Raw genomic sequence first — 19186 nt, forward strand, 5'->3', positions numbered from 1 at the left:
ATGGTTCTGAAAGGTTCCCTAGAGCCCTGCATGCAGTGCATGATCCATGAGCATCTGCTGAGAAACACAATTTGAGACTCCACCCCCTGCTGTATTTCATCAACACCATGAAAAGCACTGTTCTGTGAAGTTGTCTTTACGGTGACACTGATGCAGGGCCCTCAAGTGAAAGGCTGGAGAGGCTGGAGAAGTTGGCTATGTCTTCCCCTCTTCCTGCAGTTGTATCTGGGAAGTTCCCTGGGTTCTGGGCAGTGCAGGCTTGGGGAATTGGATGATTGGACAGTGCAGGCAAAAACCATGTCTTCCTTCTCTTCTCATGCAAGGGCTTTGTTCTTGGAGTTTTTGGGTTTTGTTTAGGTTTTTTTGTTTTTCTTTCTCCCTCTCTCTGCTGCTAGCCATCATTTCATATATGGCCTTTAGAGCTTTCTCCCAGAGCTGTTTTTCTTCCTGTATATCTGTCTATTGATCTTATCTATTGATTGGGAGAGGCTGGGCTCTCTGACATTGCTGTTTTTCTACTAGTTTTATCAAAGGACCTCCTAAGCACCTCAAATTGAGTCCTTTTGAAACCGGTGTTATTCTGTTAAAACTTTCCCGTGATTGAGCCCCGCTCATGGTTTCTTTTTTGGAAGCCTGTCTTGAAGACAGCTCTGGCCCCTGGTCTTGCTAGTCATGTCTGCTGTTCACTCCCAGTGCCATGGTCTAAGAACTTCTTAGTTCATTGTGCCAAGGATCAAAGGCCAGCAAAACCCAAGAAGCTCATGAGCCATGAAGAGTCAAGAAGGTTAAAATTCTGAGCTGGCTGCATGTCGGTCTGGGTCACTAGACATGTCAGGATCACAAACTAGATTGAACACTTGGAGAGCAGCAAGGAGCAGAAGGTGCAATCGAGAATCAGCAGCAAGGAGAAATGGAAGCATGCGGGACACCTATTTTCCATTAGTGCTTGTCAAAGATCTAGGCTGATATGTGCCCAGGAAAAGAGATGCCGTATTTCCTGAGCTCTTTTCCTTTGCTGTAGAGGAGGAGCTGCGGCAGTTGGTAATTTCTTTGTGAATTGTTTTTTGGAAACCGATTTCTCTTCTGGCTTTTCTGCTAGCCTCTGCAATCAGTCATAGTGGTTTGGTAGCAATGACCCATTTCCTCCAGTCTTGCTCCCCGACCCACTCCAGCACTCTATGCCTGCATGTAAATCATGGGCCCTAAAGCTCGGGGAAGAAGCTTTTCCTGCCCAGCATGCAGCCTGCTAGACTTAGCATCACTGCTTTTGGCGGATAGCCTGTCAGCGATTATGCATCTTCATATATCACCTTTGGCCAGGGAGTGTGGGCAGTTTGGGTGTAAAAACCAAAGGGTCACCTTGTCTTCAGACCTCAAGGTCTATTTGGGGTGCCAGAGACCCTGCAGAACTCAGGTATTGGATTAGGAGATCTTCCCAATCTTCTCTTGACCAAAGGCATGTAAATAAGTCAGCAGTGTCTGCTCAGTCGGTCCATGAAGCATTTTCTTTTCTTTTCCTTCTTTCCTTTTCAGTGTTTGGTTTGGTTTTGAGCCAAACCCCCAACAGTGCTCCAGAGTATCATGCAGTACTCACATGTGTGTTGCATGATCTCCGGCCCCTTAAAAAGCATTTCCTTAAACAGGTACCTGTAGGCTAAGCTTCATGTCCTGAGGATGACGTGAGCACTCACTATCCGATGGGGATGAGTTTGCATTGTTAGGAGTTTGCATTCAGGGTCCTGTGAGTAAGGAGACAAAGGAAGTAATTGTGCAAGGTCCTGGGCCCAGCAAGTGGGGGCGAGGGTTCATAGTCAGGCCTCTTGCTCCCTCATTTACCGCCTGAGCTCCTGTCTCACATTTCTGACTTTTGGGTTGGGCGGGTAGTCAGCAGGGCTGAGCAGCAGTCCGGAGCCTTTGCATTGAACACACAGTTCCCTTTCCCCTTCAGCCCTTAGCCTTCAGTGCTTTCCCCGTAAATCTGCTAATAATGCCCACCTGATGTCCCAGCCTCCCTTGTTGCCCTTCTATTCCCCCTGAGAGTCCAGCCCTGATTCCAGGTTGCCCCCACCTCCCCTTGCTGACACCTCAGTGGCCCCTTTCTTTATATAACCACCTCTTACGGTGCCTCAAAGTGAATTTGTTCGCCAGCATCTGTCTTCCTCGTTAGACTCTGAGAATGTCAGGTCAGAGACCTTTATATCCTGGCCAATACTCAGGATATGTGGCGTTCACATTAGAACGATGCCGAGGGGAAGTGCCCACGTGTTTTTGGCTGTTTCTCCACATACATGCCATATTCTGCCATGATCCCACCTTAAAACATTTGTGACTTTGCAAAGGGGTCAAGGCTATTGCGGTGGGGGAGGGGGGGTGCTGCCTCCAATCAGTGGCAGGGAAAGCCTCCATCAAAACTCAGCGCCTTTCACACCCTGATTCACATTTCCTAAGATACCCGTGGATTTGTGTCTTTCCATCAAAATCCCGACAGAAGTCATCATTCACACGAAACTGCACTGAGTGGGGCTTAGCAGAGTGCGGCATGTAAGGAGAAGTGAGACATTCATATTTCCAAGTCACTTCCCATGACAGTGAGAGCCAGGAGCACGTTCACAAGGGGGCACCAGGTGCCAGCCTAGTGTCCCGTCCCTCAGAACTCGGTGTGGTGTGGTAATGAGGCGCATTGACTGCTGAGTCCAGCTCTCTGGGGAGGAGGGCAGGAGCCCAGCTTGCCTCTTGAGAACCAGGTGACTTTGCAAACTTTGGAAGCAATGTGATCCCATTGTTTCTTCACCTTGGCCCTGCAAGAGGGTGAACCAGATTTTAGAAGGCAAAGCATTTGGAGCAGTATAGTGTTTGGGTGTGAATGTCACGGTACATCCATAGTCAGTGCTCACTGCCTCTGGGTCATTGCAAGACTAGAGGCTTCCAGAGTGCAGGGACCCTGGTCTCAACCTTCTCTGGGCACTCCCCGACGCCAGAACAGGTCCTCACAGGCCATTCAGTAAGTGGCTGCGAGTCCTCAGGGGGCAGCTGGAACCTGCTGTCAGCAGATGAAGTAGAGGTGTGCTTTGTCTTCATGGAATCTCACACACACACACACACACACACACACACACACACATACACACACACACACACACTCACACACACACACCCTCAAAGATAAGCCAAACTGCCTAACAACTGCCAGCCCAGTGGCCACAGTAGGTCTGACTCAGCCGAGGAAGAAGCTGCAGCTGGAAGGGAGGTTTGTGCCCACCAGGGCAGCAGGACGGGGAAGATGACCCACGGTTTATTAGTCACGGAGGACAAGGAGGGCGATGGGCTGGCATGGCACCAGCCGCTCCTCTGAGGAATTCACTTTGGTGCCCGTCTTTGTGCTGCTGCAGAGCCATGCCTGGGCTGAATACAGGGATGGTTGCCCATTGCAAGGGGAGGTAGGTGACAGGAAGTCCCTTGGCACTGGGAGGAGAACGGCTGACAGCGGAAAGCAACCTGCAGTTAGATGCCCAGGTGTGGATCTTGATTTCAGGTCCTCTCATGGGGGGAAGGTGGGAATGGGGCTGGGGGCAGGGTGGGGGGAGAGTCACCTGGCCAGTGTGGCAGCATGGGCAGGACCCAACCTTCCGCATCTGTGTGTCTCCACTGGCTGCCGGACATGGAGAGACAGGGTACCTCTCCGGGTACTGACACAGGGCCAACAGAACCCTCAAGAAAAGCAAGATTTGGGACTAGAGCAATAGCGCAGAGGGTAGGGCGTTTGCCTTGCACGGGGCCAACCCAGGTTCGATTCCCAGCATCCCAAATGATCCCCTGTGCACCGCCAGGAGTAATTCTTGAGCGTAGAGCCTGGAATAACCCCTGTGCATCACCGGTGTGACTCAAAAAGGAAAAAATAAAAAGAAAAGCAAGACTTGTGCAGGGGCCTGACCACCACTTGGGTCTGGGCTGCTGCAGCAAGGAGGTTTGTATTGTCACTGAGGCAGAGTAAATGAACCCGATGGAAAAACCAAAGGCAGAAGCAAGCTACGTTCCCAGGGCAGACGAACAGACAAACAGAAGGAGTTGGGGCTGCACAGTGCACATAGAGTCTGCCTTTACAAGAACTTTCTGGGGCTGGGAAGAGAGTATAGACGTTGGAGTGCTTAAACCTGGTTCAGTCCCCAGCATCATATGCCCCTCAACCCCAGCATCACCGGGGTGGTCCAAGTGGCCCCTGGCACCCCAGGCCTCAGGCAGCACCCCATCTTCAGACCCTCACATTAAGCCTTCTGCCCTATTGGCCAAGAATCATCTACACAGGGGAGACCCCAGGGCCCCCAAGCACTGCTCTGGAATCTCCCCCTCCAAATAAAAGGAACTTCTGATCCCCACTACCACATGAGTGAGTCTTGACAATGTTACAGCTTGAATGAAGCTCGTCACAGAGGACAGACAGAAGCGATTCCTCTTAGGAGGGTTCCTGAATCCTAAGCACAGAATGGAGAATGGGGCTGAGGGGTCTGGGGGCAGAGAGTTTTTCTTTGGGAAGATGAAGAAGTTTCAGAGACGGATGGTGGTGTGGGCCTTATCTGGTGCATGGTACCTGAGAGTGATAGGACTCACACTTAAAAACTGGCCAATGGTCAGAGACCAGAGAGACAGTACACTGGATAGGGCACTAGCCTTGCGTGCAGCCAACCGGCGTTGGATCCTAGGCACCACAGATGATCCCCAGGGCCCACCAGAAGTGATCCCTGACACAAAGCCAGGAGTAAGCGCCGAGCACTGCTGGGTGTGCCCCCCCAAAAAAAAAGTTAATGGCAGTTTTTATATTGTGCATTTATACTATTATTTTGGAGTGGTAGGTATTAAACCATAGTATTATAGCACTGTCATCCCATTGTTCATCGATTTGCTTGAGCGGATGCCAGTAATGTCTCCATTTGTCCTTGTCTCGTGCTAGTGTAGCCTGATGGCATATTGGGGGCTCTTTCAGGGTCAGGGGAATGAGGATCATCATTACTGTTTTTGGCATATTGAATACACCACAGGAAGCTTGCCAGGCTCTCCTTGCAAGCAGGATACTCTCAGTAGCTTGCTGGGCTCTCCAAGAGGGACGGAGTTTTTGGGGTGGCCTCTAATTGCCTTTATAGGTGTTCCCAGTCTACCAAATGTAAGCTTTTAGCCAACCAGCATGTTGTAATGATCTGCACACTGACAAACATGCACCTACCTGCTGCGTCTCTGGGCAGCACTTGGGACATCTGCTGGACCCTATAGGCTAAATATTGACCAAGCAGGGGACTTCGCCAGTAGGTGCCCGTCTCTCCCTAAAGTTGGGGGGTGGGGAGAGGCGGGGATTCACAGGGGAGGGACAATGATCAGATGCGGCCAGAGCAAAAGCAAATGTCGGGAACAGGGCTGGTCACCTGGAAAAGCTCAATCCGGGCAGCAGAATCTCGGGCACCCAGCTTCCCTCTCGAGCACAGGAAATGCTAGCGCTCACAGGGCAGGGGTGGGATAGCCATATCTATCAATATATAGGGGCTACTTTGGGCCCTGTGGTCAGGGATCCCTCCTGACCGTGCCTGGGGGACTATATCCAATGTCAGACATCAAATTGACATCAACTGCATGTAAACCAAGTACCTTAACCCCAATATTACCTCTATTTTTTACTTCCCCCAAAAAATAATATGGGGCCACATTCAGCGGTGCTCAGGGCTTATTTCTGGCAGACTCAGGGGATCTGCGGATCAAATTTGGGTCGACCATGTGCAAGGCAAGTGCCTTACCCATTGTTCTATAGCTCCAGCCCTTATCAGTGTTTTTTTTTTTTAAAGAAGGCAAACCCAGTTCCAACATCGGAGTTACTTCCCTGTGGTCAGCAGTCTCCGGGGCACCACGGGCAGCCCGAGACACATCTGCAGCTACTGCAGGTGCCAGAGTGGGGGCAGAGCAGGTCTGTCCCTCAGCAGCCTGCCCAGCATGGAGACAGAGGACTCTCTTGGATATTATAGCTCCGAGGACTCTGAGACAAGAATGAATCTTTTGGCTTGTCCAGGAATGAATTCTTGGAATGCCTCATGTCACTCTGGATTCCCGGGGTTAGTTTTCCCCGAAGGAAAGCAGAGGTGACCCTTTTGAGGACCAACTGTGAGTGGGCACTACCAGCTGCTGAGGAGAAGAACAGCTCTTGTCCTCTCCATCTGCTTTGTGGGGAGATTGAGTGACGGTGGAGCAGAAAATGCACGGGCTGACTTCACAGGTGCTACTAGACGGAGGGAGGATTAAGCAGGCTCTCAGGGGGACAGCCTGGGAGCAGGCGTGAGGTTGAAGAGGTAGAGAATGACATGATTTCTTTGATATTTTCTTGCCATTCTTTTGCTGCCCTGGAGAGAGGGATTAGACTGGGTGGGGTGCTATCACCAGCCTTACGCAAGCCTCAGAAGAAGGAGGCATTTCAGCCTCTCTGGAGAAAAATATCCTGCAAGTCATAACCTATATTCCAGTTGTACTTGCAGTGTAATTCATCAGTTGCAATGAGGCCAGATTTATATAGAAACTAGAAATTGAAAAGCCCACTTTAGGCTATTTGGAAGACAAGAGAGGTTGGCATGTCAGTGCACTGCCTCTGGCTCACAGGGCACTCAGGTCCCCCCCCCCCAACACACACACACTAACCTTCACCACTTTGTATTTATCTGAAAATATCACAAAATGGAGGGCTGTGCTCTTTCTTTCTGGAACCTTCCCTGACCATATGACCCTCTGCTAAAGGCTAAGAGAAATGCAGGCAGTCACATCTGCAAGGACATGCCTGGGCAGCCGAAAAGTTAAACGTGTGTTTTGTAGCCAGTCAGAGCAGCCCCAGGTAGGATGTGATTCGTGATTCCGTGAGAAATGGGGTAGACTATGGGGGCTAGCGGGAGAGCGCTCCAGGGCTTCCCAAGCTGGATGTGAGCCGTAGATATGTGTGTGTGTGTGTGTGTGTGTGTGTGTGTGTGTGTGTGTGTCCGCACATGCGTTGGGGGGGGGGGGGGGCGGCTAGGGGTATTCAGACCTGAAATGGACTTAGTGTACCACCAGTCTGGGGTCTGTGCCACTCAGAGACACCGAGGGCCAGAACGAAGGTCCGGGGTGGAAGGACCCTGGTCTTTCATCGGAGGACCCTTGTCCTAGGGCAGCTGAGGGATCATGAGCAGATGGTTTGTCTGCTTCGGTGTCCTCATGGCATTGAACCCAGAGGTCCCAGGCCGTCCCCAGCTTCTTGACAGTCCTGAGACCTCTGGCCAGGATGGTGATGCTGGGGGAAGAACAGCAGGGAAATTCCCCTAGGAAGATGTCCCTGGAAGGTGTCGTGAAGAAAAATTCGGGGAGCAAAATAAGACATTTCAGACATTCTGGATGGGATGCATTGTGTGTGTGGGGGGGGGGGGGACTCCAAGAGGAACTGTCTATCCGTTGCAGAAGATTGAGGATGAAAGAGAAAGCGAGTGCCACTGGAGGTCTCCTTGAGAAGGTCATGAGGTCCACCCAGAACTCAGCAGTCAGTCGTCAGAGCCCAGCAAGAGACAGATGGTACACTCATTTTGGGTAATATGAGAAGCATTGTACCAAAGGACAGAGGTGGCCATTGGGGACCAGGAAGTTGGCACAGCCTCCAAGGGTGGAGGCTGGCATGAGGGACCAGAGAGAGCTGTCACCAGGACCAGCAGACAGAAGGGCTAGTGTGTGTGTTGAGGGGCCTGAAGACGGTGAAGACCTTCCCATGTGCAAGATTCTGGAGTTCCCATGTTGGGTGACAGGAGAAGAAGGGAACTGGACGAACAGATAAGGAAGAGACATTGCATACCAACGGCCCTGGGCAGCCTGAGCCCACCATGGTCATTGTTTCAGAGCAAAGCTGGACATTGGTGATCAGAGGAGGAGATGAGAGACAGCCAGAGGGCAACCAGGATGTGAGTTGGGTGAGGGTGAGCCCCGTCACCTTGTAATCTGGCACATGGCTAGGTCACAGATCGGTTCACTCTCCAGAAAAAGAAACATCACTTAAAAGAAAAGACTGGTTTCATAATCCACAAGGGTGGAGTAAGAATGAAGGACACGTGAGCACTCAGGGATCTGTGAGTCTTTCTGTACTAGAGTCTGCTTCTTTTTTCCTTTGAAATTTATACAAACTTGACCCAACCCTCATTTATTTTCCCTGTAAGTCTGACTAAAATGATGCTCGTCAACAATATTCTTGAAAGGGAAGCAGCTGGGTTCCCACACCTCTTCAGGATACCAGAATCTGCATGTCAGCAAGGTTTACCCCAGATTGGGACTCCACACCCCCTTGCACGCACACACACACAGGGATCTTGTTAAGTGCAGAGTCTAGCCCAGCAGGTCCAGGGTCTGCTCAAGGACCTGTGTTCCATCAGCTCCCTGCCAAGGGCTGCTTGTCTCTGCAGCCACCGTGAGTGATGAGGTCCCAGGGACCTTCTCCAGTGATGACGAGGGTAGGATGGGGGGAGAAGCAGCAGCTGCAGCTAGAAGATCAGAGATACAGAACCCAAGGTGAACTTCTACACCGAAAAAGAAACTAAAGTTACATTTCAAAGCAATGAATGCACTCACTCCTACCCCAGCCTTTGACATCCTTTCCGAATCCATAAAGCCCTGCCTCTTCAGGAGATATTCTTTACCAGCACACTCCGGGTGCTACTTAAAAGCAGATGCTTTTGGAGGCAGGAACCCCTCCTGCACATTGTAAATTACCTGTAAATAGCAGGGGCACTGGAAATAGATGGTCCCAGTGGTTTGCTAATTTCCTTCTTAAAATGGCTCTCTCTCCTCTCATGCTGGATGTTTTCCCACCCTGCCCCCTATACACATTGGAGTGCTTTTCTTTTTCTTCCTCTTCAACTTCTCCCAGAGTCACTTGAGTCCCAGAATGGAGGCTGAGGGTTCCTGAGCTCCTTTCAACGCCTCTGTAATATCACTTCCTGCCTTTCTGATGGTCCCAAAGTTTCAGAAAAAAGTGGATCTGTGTAGGTTTCGTTCCTTAACCACGTGGGCATTTGTAGTTCTCCTAGATCTGAAAAGCCCAGGGCTCTGGAGATTTTCCAGAACCCCATCTTATCCACCTGCCCCGCCACTAAAAGTCCACCAAAAAAAACAGCCCCCGACTTTCTGGCTTCTCAGCTCCTGATAATTATAAGCTGTGCCCTTTACCTGTTACTTAGTTCTTCTTGGTTCCTTTTTTTTTTTTTTTGGCTCTTGGGGTAACACCTTGCAATGCTCAGGGGTTATTCCTGGCTCTGCACTCAGGGATCACTCCTGGCAGGGCTTGGGAGACCATATGGGATGCAGGGGATCGAATCAGGGTCGGCCGTGTGCAAGGCAAATGCTCTACCTGCTGTGCTATCACTGCAGCCCAGTTGGTTCTAATCTTTTGATGATGAACTGAAAATTAAGGTCATGATGTGGAAAAACCCATTTGGAATCCTCCCTCTGGTTCCACTTTCCATCCCTGCATTTTTCTGCATCTTTTTTATTTTTTAAAAAAATTATTTGTCAGCATACTTGGTCTAGATCAGCATTTGTAAGCCAGGACCATACGGCTGCCAAGGGAGCCACACATGAAAATTGCATGCATACATGGGGATCTATAGCATGAAACTAGGGTGCAGACTCGAAGAATGTAGGGAGAATTCCAAAAGATTGAGAAACACTAATCCAGACATACCTTGTTCCCATGGCCATTCCCACCCCTCTTTCCGGATGGTTTTCTCCTGTCCACTTAAGCTCAGCCAGCAAACGCTTTCCCTGTCGTGACCTGTGTTTCGTGCTAGATAACAGAGCCGGCACTCTCTCCCAACAGAGTCATGCCCTCAGCTCGGGGGTGCAGGCACATCTGCCAGATTCTAATTGGAGTGAACCTGATGGGGGGCTCTTACCAGGGTCTGCCCCTGGACCTTAGGTGTGGCTGTCTGCCATGCCCAGACACCTCTGTGTTTATGTGTTGGGGTGGGATGGGGTGTAGGGGGAGGTGGGGGGGATAAACCCATGTGCAGAGTCTGATGAGAACTAGAGTCTTGTCTAACAGAGGCTGACACAGAATTGGAGATCATGTGGCCTCTCCCGTGGGCTTTTGTTAGGGCACCATCCTTCAGTGAAGAGTCCCCGCCCTGCCTGGGCAAGGTTGGGGACCCTTCCCCAGTACCCTCGAAGTAGGGCTTTGTGGAGCATGTGATAGGGCGCCTGGGTTCATGTCTGATTGGGGCCATACCCAGGAATCTCTGAAAACAGGGCTATTCGGTATGGGTCAACAAACTGGAGGTTCAGCCAGGATGTTAGATACTTTCTGAGTGCAAACCACAAATACAGAATCATATAGAGGCCAGATAGAGGGATAATAGCACACACCATATACACTCACGCACACACACCACACACTCACATACCACACACACCCGCACACACACCACACACCACACACAACCCCACACACCTACTCACATACCACATACACACCACATGCACTCACACACCACACACTCGCACACATACCACACACACATTGACACATCACACACCACACACACTCACACACCACACTCTCACACTCACACCACACACTCACACAAAAACACTCATACTCACAAACCACATACACTCACACACACCACACACACACCACACACACTCACACAACACACACCACACACACACCCACTCACACACATACCACACACCCATCCCGGAGCCAGCAGTGTTAAACCAGGCCAGTCCACAGGGTGGGCCTTCTGGCTTTCTCGTGCTCAGCAGCATGAGGTCAGGGAAGGAGAGGAAGGTTGCTGGAGACGCGATGAGGCAGGCTGGAAGGGAGCAGCAGGGTTCCGGTGGGAGGCAGGACGTGTCGATGGAAGCAGACGCATCTCCCATCCGACTTTGAAGCTTCCTTCTGCAGGGCTGGCATTTCAGGGTCAAGAGCTGTATTATCATGTGGCTTAAAGAGAACATCTAAATCCGCTGCCAGGAGGAAGACCTTGAATCGTAAGCCTCCTAGCCCCTCAGAGCCACCCTCCTTCCCTTTTCTCCCTTACCTATGGAGAGATGTGTACTATCTCATTTCACAGATGGAGAAACTGAGCCCGTAGAGTCTGAGGCACCTGCTCAAGACAAAGGGAGGCAAGAACTTCCAACAGCCTCCATCCTAGCCATACCCTTCACCTGTCCCATATCCCTATGCCTCTCGCAGGGACCCCTGTCCTCGGCAATTAGAAACATTTCCCCTTGCCCCAGCTGCAGGGTTGGGAGTGCTGAGAGCTACCTACCAGGTATAAACTCGGGTGTTTTCAGAGATAGAGGTGTCTTGGGGACAAGTCATTCTTACCACAGTCCCTTTTGTCCCCCAGAGATGGAGAGCCTGGCTCTCAGGGCACCAAGGCAGAGGGAGACAAGGCCCAGCAAATTAAAACAATTGGAATCCCAACACTCCCATCTCCTGCCTCTTGGAGGAGAGCCATAAATATGTAAATACTCAGACCTGTTATTCGGATTGAGCTAATCTGTTGTAACCGCCTTCTGTGATCTCTGGAAAGCAGCTGTGAGGAGCAGAGCAATAAATTGGACGGTAAAAGCACAGGATAGAAATGTGATTGCAACATTTGTACAATAACCTGATTTGCTCCGACCCGCAGAGGAAAGAGTGCACTTTTGCCTCAGATTTCGGTGATAAAAAATAAAAAAATAGGCTCAGGTTAAGTCTGTCTCATGATTATATCATCATGTGGCCCAAATTGATGGGAGCACTACTGACCATGGATGGAACTCTGTCCCCTCCCACGCACACTGCCTTGTCCTGCCCTCACCAGGCAGCCGAGGGATAGCGAGGCTGAGGGAACCTCGTCCATCCTAGGGCTGAGTGCTGTGGGAGCCATGGACCCCGTCTGAAGCACCCAGCTCCACAGCCTGCACCTACTCCAGCTGAAAGGGGTTTTGTCTGGTTGGCTAGCGCTCTCTCTCGCTCTCTCACTCTCTCTCTCTCTCTTGCTCTCTCTCTCACTCTCTCTTCTCTCTCTCTCTCTCTCTCTCTCTCTCTCTCTCGGTTTTGGGGCCACACCCAGAGGTGCTCAGGCCTTACTCCTCGCTCTGTGCTCAGGAATCATCCTGGCTCTGGGGAACCCAGGTTGGCCACATGCAAGGCAGGTGCCCTACCCACTGTACTGCCTCTATTCCTCCAAGGAGAAAGCTTCGCTTCTTGTTGTGTTAATGTGTGGGGAAGGAAAAAGAGGTCACATTTTTATATCACACGTTCTTGTCACACCTTTGAGGTCTAAACAGCCGGTGGACCCCCCAAATTCAAACACTGATACCCTCTGTCTAGAGGGGAACGAGGTTCTGCCCCAGTGGGCTGGCAGCCCAAGGCTGTATGTTCAAACATCAGGTGTGTGTTGGTTCCTGCAGATGAATCCTCTCCTCAGGATGAACTTAGACCCATTTTATCAAGTCCGACTATTTTTCACTCTTGTACTTAAATTTTCAAAGAATCTAAAATAGCAGTTCCATTTTTCACCGTGTTCTCTCTTGAAATATTTAATTCTTCCTTGGACGCTTTAATGTTGCATTGCCCAAGGATTAACTTCCATTTTTGAAGAGAGTCTATTAGCAAAGAGAAGCAGAAAATGGATTTCACCAAGTGGCAGGAGGGCAGGGGCTGGCCCTGGCTTTGCCTTGATGAAGCCACTTGCCCTTCAGCCACACCGGGACCAAAGTCCCTTTATAAAACACATACCGGTTTTTAAAAAGCAAAGTCTTCCCACAAAGATCCATTTTAAGGAGATTAATGCACCATGAATAATGCAGCACAGAAGACATGGCAACAGTAATAACTGGAAAAGGTAAAATCCACAGCAGCAAAGTACACAAAGCACCTTTGAGAAAGCAAAGTAAGTGTCAGAAGGCCCCTCGGGCCTAACACAAGTGGGACCGAGGGTGCTCACTCTCACCCCGTGAAATGGGGACAGTCATGATCCTAGGTGCTGGCTGTTTCTTCTTTTTTTTTTTATATGAGTATGCAAATAGTGGGGAAGGGGACTTGAGAGTGATGAAAATTTGGTTTCTTCCGTAATATTTAAAGATCGGGCCAGAGTGAAAGTACAATGGGTACATTTGCCTTGCATGTGGCCGACCTGGGTTTGATCCCATGCATCCCATACGGTCCCCCTGCCTCAAGCATCTCCAATAGTAATTCCTGAGTGCAAGGCCAAGAGTAATCCCTGAGCATTGCTGGGTGTGACCCAAAAAGCCAAAAAATGTGTTTTTTAACATCACCAGAAGTTGAATTTCTCCTCCTTGGATAATCCAGTCTGATGATGTTGATCCCTGGGATAAAACTCTTGCCGCCTTCTGTCTTCACCTGCATCTCTTGCTCCCACTGGTCCAGGCCTAAAACATTTGAAGAAGGGACCCGGGAGATAGTACAAGACTAAGGTACTGCAAGGCGTACACCTGACCCTGACTTAATTTCTTGCAACATGTGGTCCCCCGGGCTCTGAGGATATGGCTCTGGTGGCCCCCGTTTCCTCAAGGCTATTACTTTTACTTAGAATCCGGGATGTGTTTCTCAGACTGAAAGGATGATTTAGGCAGGTTTGCTGACCTTCATCTCCTCCAACCCATAGAAGACTCCTGTCTTCACTGGTCTCAGGGCCACCCACGTGGAGTCCAGTGCACATGGTGTTTTATATATTCCTCCTAAATTTTACATACTGGCCTTCCATCTCCTGCCTTACCCACTCTCTAGGTTGCAGGTTTACAGCAATCTGGGGACGAGGCACAGAGAGTACCCCAAGTTGTTTTATCTACAGTGGTGGTCTTCAACAACCGGCCCGTGGAGCAGTGCCACTCTGCAGGAGTAGAGAGGTTGAAGACCACTACTCTTCTTCTTTAGTTGTATAGCTGCCTCTTCCTAGGTGGGTATGTGGGACAGGGGCCTCCATGTAGAAAGGCTGAGGAACGCTGCTCTCAAAGTCTGCAGGCCAGGGGGATGTCTGGAACCTTGCTGCTCATGGGGATTGCCAGGGAGTGGGGGCCTCCAGAAACTCTCTTCCCAGGCTTCCCCGCACCAGTTAGATGCCTTCCTGGGGGCAACTGCCGGTCGTTCTTTCCAGAAGCCCACGAGAAACCACAGTGCAGCCACACTGGAGAACCACAGACCTCAGGGGGGCCCTGAGACAGTTTTGGGGCAGGTCTCATTCCAAATTACACTTGTCTGTGTCTTAGTCCCCATTTATTTGATTATTTGATAAAATCTCCAGGTTTTTCATACTTTTTCTCATGACTTCTGCGTTTTCTTTTGGCTTTTTTTTTTTAAGCAGGGGTATACGTGTGTGTGTTCGACACATTTCATTTTACAGTTCCATTTTCATCCCCAGCTAGCACACCTGTCAATAGTCATGTTTCCCACCAAGAAGCTGGTATAAATAGCACAAAGCTATGTGGGTTTTTATAACCTTTGTCCAACTTAGTAAATCTTCTGGCTTTTATTTTAGGAAGAGGAAAGGAGGGTCACACTAGGCATTGCTCAGGGCTCATTCCTGGCAAGCTTGGGGGACCATTTAGGGTAAAGGATTGAACCCAGGTCAGTCACATGCAAGGCAAGTGCCCTACCCACTATATTATGTACTATCTCTCTAGCTCCTCTGCTGGGTTTTTACAATAGTGGTAAAATATAGTCATTTTGTTGTACTTCTCCAGGTGTTTTTTCCCGAACAGCAAGGGTGTGTTTGGGTTTCACATTTCACATATTTAACATATATATTTTAATGATAGGTACTGATGTATACATTCAAATATATGTATATTCAATCATAGGTGTTTGAGGAGTCAAAAGACTCCTTTATTCTAGAAATACCTCAGCAGAATTTCTTTAGAAAGTGAGTAAAGCCCTCCTACCACTGAATTGTTGGGTCTCTAAACTATTACAATGGTGCTTTCTAGACATCTGCCAAGTTCTTTCGTTTGCTTTTAAGGAGAAGAAAAGGTGCACAGTTGAGGCATTTTGTGCAGCAGGAAGAACAGAGGGAACAGGCCTCCTGCAGTTAGGCTTCTTTCCTGTAAGGAAATCATGTCTGTTTCCCCATCTTCTACAACACATACATGACCAATACCACGGGCAGCAGACCTCTTGTTTCCGTGTCTGACTCATCTGCTTCATAAACATGAAATGATAGATTTAATATTTCATTCCTTGAGATGGTTTTTGTGACCTACCTCACAGGGCCATTATGTGGTTTTGAAAAGATACAGGGAAAGGCACCCTGAAAAGCCTCAAGCACCATCTAATATCATGTAAAATTAAAATGTTATTAATTAAGGTTTCACTGTCTGCTATGGCCTTTTGGTCCATGAGTTCAAGTCGGCCTTAAAATAGGTACCTTGAAGACATGATCGAGCAGAGCAGAAGTGAACAAGAAGATTAATAATATAACAGAGAACTTTTCAGTGCTTTTCCCCTAATGGCAAAGGAAATTTACAACGCCACCTGCAGAGGGCAATTAATTGGCTGAAACACCACTATTATTCAAGGAGATGCTTTAAAAATGTCTCACACTGTGCAGCATGACAGAAAGGCAAGGGGAGTGGGGAAGAAAAAGGGACTTTCAGGCAGATAGTACATAATATAATTTTTATGAATTATTTTCAGAATGTTTAAAGTCACGTGGACTTGCTTCACATAATAACATGCATTTTCCAACTGGAGACTGATTCGTGTCCACTCAGAGACGGCCTCAAAAGGAGGAGCGAGCAGGACTGAGAAGGTCTCAGGTATGATGGGCTGGTTCCTCTGAAGACACTCTCCTTTCTGCCTTCCTTCTCTGCCTAAAGTTCTTTCAGGGCAGTGAAATAAACACACGGGAGGTAGCATTCCCTTCATTGTCTATCCACTTGCTTTCTTAAGGATAAACACATAATACAGTGTTTTTAAATCATGCTTATGGAAAATGATACTCTTTAAGGATGCACAGGTATGAATGGGTGAAAAAATAGGTTTTTTACTCTGTACTTGTGCATTGTATATATTTTCTCCCTTTACTCCTCTCCTCCCAACCTTTTCCCTCCCCGTCTCTGTTCCCATCATTGGAAATAACCACTGATCACCATGCAGTGTTGTTTCCAGATATTTGCCATTTATAATTCTGGGATTTTTAGAACCAAAAAACCCAAATCCTGTCACGTGTTCATCTAGTTCCCAAATATTAAGTACCTAGTATGAGAGCAAGACATTGCTTCGGTGCCATGATGGGAACTTGGAAGAATCAATAAAGTACCTGCAGGGTTTTAGATAGCTGATATTAGAACTTTTAGTGACATTTTAAAAACCCCTTTCATTTCAGAATAATGATAGATTCCCAGGAAATTGCAGAGAGACTACAGAGGGGTCCTATCTGCCTTTATTCAGTTCCCTGGATGAAAACATAGCACCATAGTCCATTTTCAAAACCAGTTCTGCAGTATTAGCTGTATAGATTGAATAACTGTTACCACAGTCGGAATGCAGAAGTAGTTCTCATCACAGCAATCTTTATGTTAGCCCTCTGTAATGATGTACATCCCCTCACAGTCGCTAATCCTTGACCTTAGTCACCCATTCACCTCTAAACTATTCGCATTTTGAGAAAGCTATATAAAGGAAATGGTACAGTATTTTTCTGCTTTCTTTTCTGATTCTTTTTTTTTGTATAATTCCCTTGAGATCTATGCAAGTTGTTGTATCAATTGTTTTTTCTTTTTTATTGCTGAGTTGTATTCCATGGCAGTCATGGTCCTGATGTGTTTCATCATTCACATGTTGGGGGGGAGGACATTTGGTTGTTGCCAGTTTGGAGTTGCGATAAGTAAAGTTGTTATGAGCAACTGTCTGCGGGTTTCTTGTGAGGAAAGTTTTCGTTTTTTCTGAGACAAATGCCCAGGAGTACAATTGCTGAGTCATCAAGTAAGTCTTATATGTTGTTGTTGTTGTTGTTGTTTAATTTGAACACTGTGATTTACAAATTTGTTCATAATAGAGTTGTTTCAGGGGTCTCAACCTGAAACATTCAATATTTCAACACCAGTCCCAACACCAATGTGGCCTTCCCTTCACCAATGTCCCCAGTGTCCCATCCACCCTCCAAGCTTACCCCTTTATTAGGCACAAACAAGTTTACTTCACATTGCTTATTACAACAAAATGGCAAATGAAATTATCAGAAAATAGGTCAGTAAAAAGTCAATTGGTGATCATTGTTCAATCTCACAGTGATATTACTAAAATCATTGAGGAGTCACAGACCAGTTGGTATTGGTTGAGCCTTTTGTGTTATCACTCCCTGAGCTTGGGGGGCTTCTACTGAAACCTCCCCATCAAACTTGCTGTGCTCCCACTGGACTGTTAGTAGGCTTCACCTGCTCCTACTGTAAATGGACAAGGTGTCACGTGGCTGCATATGAGGCCACATGCTGCAGGAGCTGTGGAACTGGGTCTTGTATATGGCAGAGGAGGCCGGATGTGGTGGCTGTTGGGCCTCTGTGGAAGGGAGGGAAATTTGCCCATCCCCACTCTGAGAAGATCTCAGAGTTGTCCAGTTGAAGATCCATTTATCTGGGACAAGTTAGCAGTTGGCTTCTTTTTGAGATTAATTGTGAAGCATATGTTTATTTTTTAAAGAAGCTTCCAAGTTGTCTTGCAGAGTGGCCTCGCCCTCCTGCACTCCCATAGGCATCATCAGAGAGGTTTCACCACATGTTTTTCAACATGCTGCACCATCCCTGACTGTGACATTTAGTCTGTCTGCACCAATAGGTGTGTAGTTAATGCTCCTCATGGTCTCAGTGGAGCACCACCCTAATGGATAATTGTGCAGAACAATGGCTCATGTATGCATTTGCTATCCCTAAGTCCTCTTCACTGAAAGGCTCGTCTGTTCGTATCTTTTGCCCATTTTCTGATAAGATTATTCTTATGATGTTGAATTTAGATAGCCCTTTGTATATTATAGATAATAATCCTTTGTGGGATATGGAGCTTCCAGATATTTTCCTCAGTCTATGAAACAAAGGATTTAATTTTATTAAAGTACAATGAACAGATTTTTTTCTTTGATGGTATCATGCTATAGTTAAGAATTCCTTGCCTTGCTCCAGATACCCTCTTATGTTTTGTAGTTTTGCATTTAATTTTTTTTAAAGTGTGTGAGGATTAAGTTGGGATTTGGTGGGAGAGGATCTCATCTATGTCTGTCCAGTTGTTCCAGCACCACCATTTATCAGAAAGGCCATCTTTCTTTCACTAAATTATTTTTTTGCACCTTTGTGAAAGATCAGTTGAGCAATAATGTGAAATTACTTCTGAGTTCTCTATTCTTTTTATTGATCCCTGTCTCTTCTTCCACCACTACCACTCACTCTTGGTTACTAGGGCTGTATAATAAGTCTTAAAATCCAAAAGATGAATTCCTCTGTTTTTCTTTCTTTTTCAGAATTATTTTAGCTTGCTAATATTTTTATTTTCAGATGAATCTTTCAGAATGATCTTGTCTGAACTTATAAATGAATTTTTGTAAGATTTGAATCAAATATGAACACTTCTCAGGAAGCTAGGAATCGAGCTTAAACGTGATCCAGCAATTCTACTTCTTAGCATCTATCCCAAGGGCCCAAAAACTCTATTCAGAAAAGACATTTGGACTTCTGTGTTCATTAGCACTATTCATGATAGCCCAAGATCTGGAAACAACTCAAATGTCCACGACAGATGACTGGATAAAGAAACTAGTACATATACACAATGGAATATATGGTATCCACATTGGAATACTACTCAGCGGTGAGAGAAAATGAAATCATGCCATTTGCTGCTACGTGGATGAATCTGGAGAGTGTCATGCCTAGTGATGTTAGTTAGAAAGAGAGGAACAGATACAAAATTTTCTCTCTCCTCTGTGAGACATAAACAATTATAGAGGGGGACAATAATACCAAAGGTAATAGAAACCGATTACTGGTCTTCATTAGGAAGCTTATCAAACGGGGCATGGGGCAGGGACACTAGCGGATGTTGGAGGGACATGGACACTTTGGTAGAGGGTGTAGTGTTGGAATGTTTCATATATGAAACTTTACACATGAATAATAGTTTTGTAAATCATGATGCCTAAAATGAAATTTAAAT

General features: G+C 47.6%; 1 long non-coding RNA gene across 1 annotated transcript in view; it reads left to right on the forward strand.

The window, feature by feature from the left end:
* LOC129404241 (uncharacterized) overlaps window positions 1-19186 on the forward strand; it is a 122507-nt gene that overhangs the window by 74203 nt on the left and 29118 nt on the right. The window contains exon 3 of the long non-coding RNA XR_008629784.1: window positions 15680-15801. This is a non-coding gene — a long non-coding RNA (uncharacterized LOC129404241). The remainder of the gene's footprint in view (window positions 1-15679; window positions 15802-19186) is intronic.

This window comes from Sorex araneus, chromosome 4 (assembly GCF_027595985.1).
Source record: "Sorex araneus isolate mSorAra2 chromosome 4, mSorAra2.pri, whole genome shotgun sequence".
In the NCBI taxonomy this organism is placed as follows: Eukaryota; Metazoa; Chordata; class Mammalia; order Eulipotyphla; family Soricidae; genus Sorex; species Sorex araneus.